Below are 6,693 nucleotides of genomic sequence, written 5' to 3'. Positions count from 1 at the left end.
GTCAGAGGAGAACATAAAAAGGGGCAAGTTGGAGAATGCACTGGTGAGTTGCAAAGGGAAGGATTTGGAATTTGCAGAGTTGGTAGTAGCTATGGGGGAGGGAGATGATCAGCCTAGCAAGCCATACCTCCCGGTGGGAGAGGAAGCTGGACGTTTTGTTACATTTCTGGAGTTTCTATAAAGAAAAGGAGTCTTTTCCCCCCAAAGATGAATAAACAAATGCACAATGATGAGGATCATCAGGGCTAGGAACAGCACTTTCCAAATCTTTATTGGGCAAATGTCCCGGTTTTGCAAAGGCAGAAACAAACTTGGTGAGGCCAAGGTGCTAGCTTGAGATCACAAAACCAGTAAAGCCAGAAGCCAGGACCCAACCCTGGTGTACCTGGCCATGAAATGCACTAAGCACTTGCCTCTGACAGGGAGGTCAAGCGGGATCTTGGAGACCTAATTCTCCAAGAGTTCCTGATCTGACCAAACTCCTGATGGATTCTGGGGCCAGGGTTGGTCATTCCTAGCAAAGGAGAGACTTACCTTAAACCTGTTGCTGGGGAGGAAGTAGGGGTAGTAGGTCTTCTTAAGTATTCCAGGAGTGCCTCCCATTTTCTGCCAACCAGAAGTGCAGATATTCTAGTTTTTTTCCTATAACCCTTCCAGCACTATACAACTACACACTCTGGACCTCAGAGCCCACCCGCATGCACCTCTTTGCCTGGCGTGGAGTGGATGCTGAAGCAGCAGCTATGGACTTGGTCACTGGTGCAATCCCCTGCTTGCAGCCAGCGTGCAGAATCCGAGCTGCCCTAGTTTCCTCATTTGGATCCATTTCTTTTTGGTCTTGGCTTAAAATCAGTCTGATAATTAATAACTGTAAGTAGAGCACTCTGGCTCAAGTCACCGGGATGGACTGGAGCCCTGAGGCTCCCCTGGGGTGGTGGATGCTGGTGTCCCTCCATATGGATGGGGGAAGACCTCCACCTGACATAAGCCACACCTGCCAGAGCTTTTCTTACCTCATTCCTCCCTGCTACCTCCAGCTGTCCCTACCCACTGCTGTTGGGTAGAGCCCTGCCTGAGACCAAACCCACTTGAATGTGCCCCACCCCCAGAGATACTGAACAAGGGAATTGGGTTTGAGAAACCCACGGGAGACAAACAAGCTTTAGCTTCAGTCGTCAGAAATTCAGGGAGAATTTCCAAATGCCTTTCCAGTTTTGTGTACAGGTATTTTCCTTTTTCTTCCTTTCTCTTCCTACAGTTTTTTGTTTTCTCTCTTGAATTTATTGATCTTTTTTTTTTTTAGAGTTTTCAGACAGCCAGTGTCTCTGAGAAGAGAGGAGATTTTATACCTGAGTCATGCCATTCTAAAACCAAGTCCAATTCAAATTGGCAACCTAATCCTAGTCTTGTGATCAGGCTCTTCCACTTGGTGTTCCTAAAGTCCAGTGGGGTGCCACCAGCCATAGGCAGCAGCAGAAACTATGGCAGAGTATGATAGAGGAGAAAGACATGAATGCAGTACAGCTTTCTTAACTTGATTTTTACTTGTCTGTTGTCTACTTTGTTGTCACCTCTGAGTAAGATAATCAATAATTGTGAAATAGGGCACCTCAGTGGCTCAGTCAGTTAAGTGGCTGCCCTCAGCTCAGGTCATGATCCCAGGGTCCTTGGATCCGAGCTCCACATCAGGAGGGAGTCTTTTTGTCTCTCTGTCCCTCCCCCCCTGCTCATGTTGGATTCTCTCTCTCCCTCAAATAAATAAACCTTTAAAAAAATAGTTGTAAAATAAAACTAGGGCGGGGGGGGGTAGGCAGAGAGACTTAGCTAGTTGGCATTTAGGAAATCACCATAGTCTCTTCCTCTCCCTCCACGATGACTATAAACTGAATTATTATATGGAGATAGGTTTTTTTCTTAATCCTATTAAATGACCACTCATTTAGCTGCCTCCAAGTTTGGAACACTGCTCCAGGGACAATTAGGGTCCAGAGGTCTTAGATTAACCAGAAATTCCCTTCCATGCCCAAAGGGAACAGAGGGCTCAACAGGAATGAGTATAGCTTTAAGGACTCTTTAAAACAATTGGTCCTAAATACCCACCTGGAGTCTGTGCCCCATGCAGCAACTGACCAAAAGAGAAGAATGTGGGCATCTGGCTCCCTAATTTTCCTTAGTCAGGCCCAGCATCAGTAAAGAAGAAGGAAAGTTGTGAAGTAAATAGACAATGGAGAGGATCTAGACTAGGATCCTGCATCTGTGTTGAAGAGAAAACAGAGAAAGTTTCCCTAAGCAACTCCCAAACCACAACTGCCCCTCTGCCCCTCCCCCCCCCACCCCACGCACACACACTTTCCTTCCTTGCTTCCAGGCTTTGCCTGTTTTGTCTCACCCCTCCTGCCTTCTGCAAATGCCTCAAATCCAAAATTGAAGGCACTTTCTCAAGAGTGTGAGCAAGTAGTGGCCAGTTTCTCTGTAGATGAAAAGTCCAGTTATACCAAGAAGGAACTACTGAACAAGTGCTGGAAGGTAGATATGCCAATAAGAACGTTCAAGTAGTGGAACTCCTGGTGTTTCACTGCCAAAAGTTGAACCCTGTATTTCCAGAGCCCACACTCAGTCCTCCCCCGGCTTAAGGGTAGGTGTTCTCTTTTGCTTAGTAGACAAACTCTGGTCCTGACAAGTGGAGGAAGGTCTGAAGTGGCATTTGGAAGTTAGGAACCAAGTTAATTCCTTCCTTGGGTTCCCCAGGCTTCAAAGCCCCAGGCTGAAGTTTAGATGTTAGTGGTATGAACATACACTGAGGTCCAGTGAGTTTAAATCTTCTCAACCCTGGAGTGATGGGATAAGAAAAGTGACAGTAAGGGACATGTGTGTGGCAGACTCTGGGCTCCTCTGGTTGAGTAAGAGATTCCTGGTAACTTTGATTTTCTCGTGAATATTTTGGAGGAATAGGTACAAAGGTGCTGCAGCTTAAAATGCTGTTCAAAGCTTCAAGTCCATAGAACCAGATTTTCTACCAGTTAAATCACTCTCTAGGAATATATGTTAGAGGCTCATGGAAGGCAGAGCATCTCTCTCTTAAAGGTCAACAAGAGACCTCACCCAGGCTGCAGGATCTTTTGGTGTGTCATCAACTCTCAGGACATTGCTAGAAGTAAGAGCATGGTCGTAAGGAAGCCTGGAGTTTAGTTTGGATGCACAGACCTATGGCTCTGCTCAGGTCTCCCCTCTCTGCACCTCAGTTTCCTTGCAGGCACACAAGGTTTGGAAAAACGTCCCTTATGGTTTGTGAAGATTAAACATTATAGAGCCTGTAAAATGCTTGACACTTAATAGGCTCTCATTAAAAGTAGTTCTTTCTCCTTTGTTCTGGAAGTAGGGGCAGGCAGCTTTTACTTCTCTTTATTAAAAAAAAAATTATTAAGTAAGCTCTAGACCCAAGGTGGGACTTGAACTTGCTACTTGGAGATCAAGAATCACATGCTCTATGAAGTGAGCCAGCCAGGTGCCCCTATTCCTCTTTTCTTGATGGAAGAACTGAGGAGAAGTCTTGGAAGAGCAGCAGAGGACCACCCTTAACTTCCCTGACTTCTCAGGTTAAGCCCCATGGCCACCAGGCCCAGTATTGTTGTGGTGGGGAGCTCTCAGCCCCTCCTCACCTTCACAGCATCTTCAAAGAGCCTAGGCCCAAGCTTAGGCAAGTGCCAGGACTGCAGTGCCTAGTACACCAAATTGGGTCCAGTCTGTTTTAACTGGATTCTTAAAATATCTTGCTGTTTAGGTCCACGTGTGACTGACTCAAGTTCGTTTGACAGCCAAAGGGCAAGCAATTCTTGATACAGAGAAGGGTGGCTTTCCCACAGCAGCCTTGCTACTTTGTCCTCTCCTCCCCAGAGATCATTAAGTCTGACTGGGCACAGGGGTCTAATTTAATTGCCCCCACTCCACCCCCACCTGAGGCCCAGATGTATGGAGCAGCCCCCAGATTCTCAGAGCTGCTGCATGGCTGCCAGAGGGGGTGGGGGAAGCATGGTGATTTGCTGTCTCAGAATCCATTAATGCCCAAGTGCTACCATTGGGATTGGCGCTCCAGAACCCAAAGCCAAGAGGTGGTGCTTATGATGTAGGCCAGGCTTTACTCCTTGCTTAAGGCCGACAGGCCTTGTTCTTTAAAAATTGCCAATCTAGCCTCATAAAATGACCAAAAGCCAAAAGAGTCCCCAAATCTCAACCACCTGCTCCAACCACCCCTGCCACACCTGAGGACCCTCAACCAGTGGCCACCACCAGCACCACCTTACCACAGTGTGGATGTAGATCCCAGAGAGAAGAGAAGCTAACTACCCCCACAGGACTAGAGAGCAATGTTCATTCCCATCACCAGGAGGTGGATGAATGATCTGGAGCTGTAGTGGGAGACCTGGCTTGGTGCATGGAAGTATTCAGAGGGTTCAGTGCTATTACTGCCTAACAGGGTGTGAAAAGTAATATGAATGTGAAATAGTGTGGGAAAATGGAAAGTTTCCAAAGCAGGCAGCGAGGCCCTCTCCACCGCCTGGCCTGGGAAGCTCAGAGTCCCTGCCGCCTCCCGTCTGGCACTAGGAGGCGCTGCTACTGGCCTGGGACCACTGATGGAATTAAGGACCCAAGGAGGGGGCGGTGAGCATAAAGACTACTTACTACTGGAAGGGGTGGGGGTACTGGGGGCCAAGCTGGCAGCACTGGGGAGAAACTCCAGTAAAGCCTTGTAGGCTCTCCGGTCTTGGCCAAGGAGGTCGACGCTAGGCAGCCTCTTGGAACTTCACTACCTCCCTACTAAAGGTACCGATAAACACTGACTTTTTACCATTTTTTTTTTTTTACTAATTTTATGAAACAACCTATTAACTCACTGCATAAAGATGACAAGACGTTTCTGCAGGGGGTATGAGCGGATGTGAAATGGAAAGGTCCTAGTTGATGGAAATTTCTCCAATTGGTCACAGATCGAGGAGGCACAAGCCTGGCAAGCGTCTCCCAACTGGGTCCTGAAGACAAGGACCCCTCCTCGGAGTCTGACAACACTCCCCGACCCCGGCACACAGAGGGGTTCAGACTCTCCTACCTCCCAGGCCTCAGCGATCCCTAATTGCAGGACGCCCAAACCACAGACCGGCAACAGGGGGAGACAGACCACCGGCCGTGCCCCGCAGTAGGTTGGTGCTCAAGCGACTTGTCCTGGGGCGATGGCAGGGCCCTCCAGGAAGGCGCCAGAGAAGGCCTGGGACCAGGGTCTCCCCAGGACAGCGTAAAACGACCTCTCAGCTCCCACTCCGCCCGGAGTCGGGCTCTGGACGGTCGCCAGGTGTCTTCAGATGAGAACCCTCTCCGCTACCACCAAGTAATGACTCGGCTGGCAGGGCGGGCCGGCTGGAGCAGCGCGCTCGCGATCGGGAGGCCGAGGAGCGTGTGCCTCCCCTGGGAGCAGGTGCCACCGCATTTGTTGGGCGCACCGTCAGTTTGGAAACGCGGGTAGCTGCAGGCTCCTATTTTCTGCATTCAGGGCCCGCTGCCGGGAGAGGTGGCCGGGCTCCCCTGGGGAACGTTTCCCCAGACCAGGCTGCCTCGGAGCAGTTGGGTGACCGTGTAGTTGGCTGCCGACGGTACCCGATTTGGAACAGACCCCCGGAATATTATTCTAATTCCCCAGTACTGCCGCGTGTCAAGGATGGGTGGCCGAGGTCACCCTGGTTTTCTCATGAAATCAGGCGACGTTCGAATCGTAAATCAGAGTTCCAGGACGTGATTTTGAGAGGGGCGCTGATGAACGAAGAAGTTAGGTGGGGAGGGGGGGATGTGGAAGAGCGCGGGGCAGACGGAGGCAGAGGCTCCCGCCACGGGAGGGACCGGGACGGGGGGGGGGGGGCAGGGGGCTCGTCCGCCTGCAGAGAGCCCAAAGTCTCCAGCCTCAGGTTTCTGTCCAGGAGGCCTGAACCTCCTCCTCCAGGACAGGAGGCGTGGCTCCACGCGGAGTGGTGGCCCGCGGCGCCGGAGCTAGGAAAAGCCAGCCTTGGCCCCCGGCCTGCTCCCCGGGCGCCGGCGGTCGGACCCGACTCGCGGGGACTCCTCCTCCCGCCCCGGCTCCGCGCGCCGCAGCGCTGTGCCTCGGGCCTGGAGGCGGCCGGCCCCAGCCTCTCTTTCCTGCTTTCCCCCGTGAGCTCACTTCCTCCCCGCGCCGCTCCCCGGCGTCGGCCGGAACCCGCTCCTGGGCCGTGCGAGGCCGCGGGGCGCACAGGGCGGGGGGGGGGGGGCGCACGGGCCGCGGGGGGCGCACGGGGACTCGGGCCGCGGGGCCTCCTCCGCGCTCCGGGGCTTTCCTTGGGGCGACGGCCATGAGCCGAGGTCGAAACCTCTGCGAAGACAGGAAATGGCTTCGTCGGTGGCTAAACGGAGAGCGCGGGCCGGGCCGGTGGAGAGCCCTCGTGGTACCCCGTCGCTGCGGCCCAGCCGCCGGCTGCCTCCGCCTGCTTCCTTTCTGTCTCCCCCGCCCCTTACCCCCATGCTTCTCCTTCAGTTTTCACGTGTGTTAAGAAATTCATACGCAGGCACGTTTAAAAAGCAATTTCGCATTTTAAAGTCGGCAGCAGCGGAGGGAGAATTACAAATAGGATTGGATTTAATTAGCTGGTAATTCTCTTCTCATGCCCCCATAAT

Source organism: Nyctereutes procyonoides, unplaced genomic scaffold (genome assembly GCF_905146905.1).
Source record: "Nyctereutes procyonoides isolate TBG_1078 unplaced genomic scaffold, NYPRO_anot_genome, whole genome shotgun sequence".
NCBI classification, from domain to species: Eukaryota; Metazoa; Chordata; class Mammalia; order Carnivora; family Canidae; genus Nyctereutes; species Nyctereutes procyonoides.
This window is presented reverse-complemented; position numbering follows the sequence as displayed.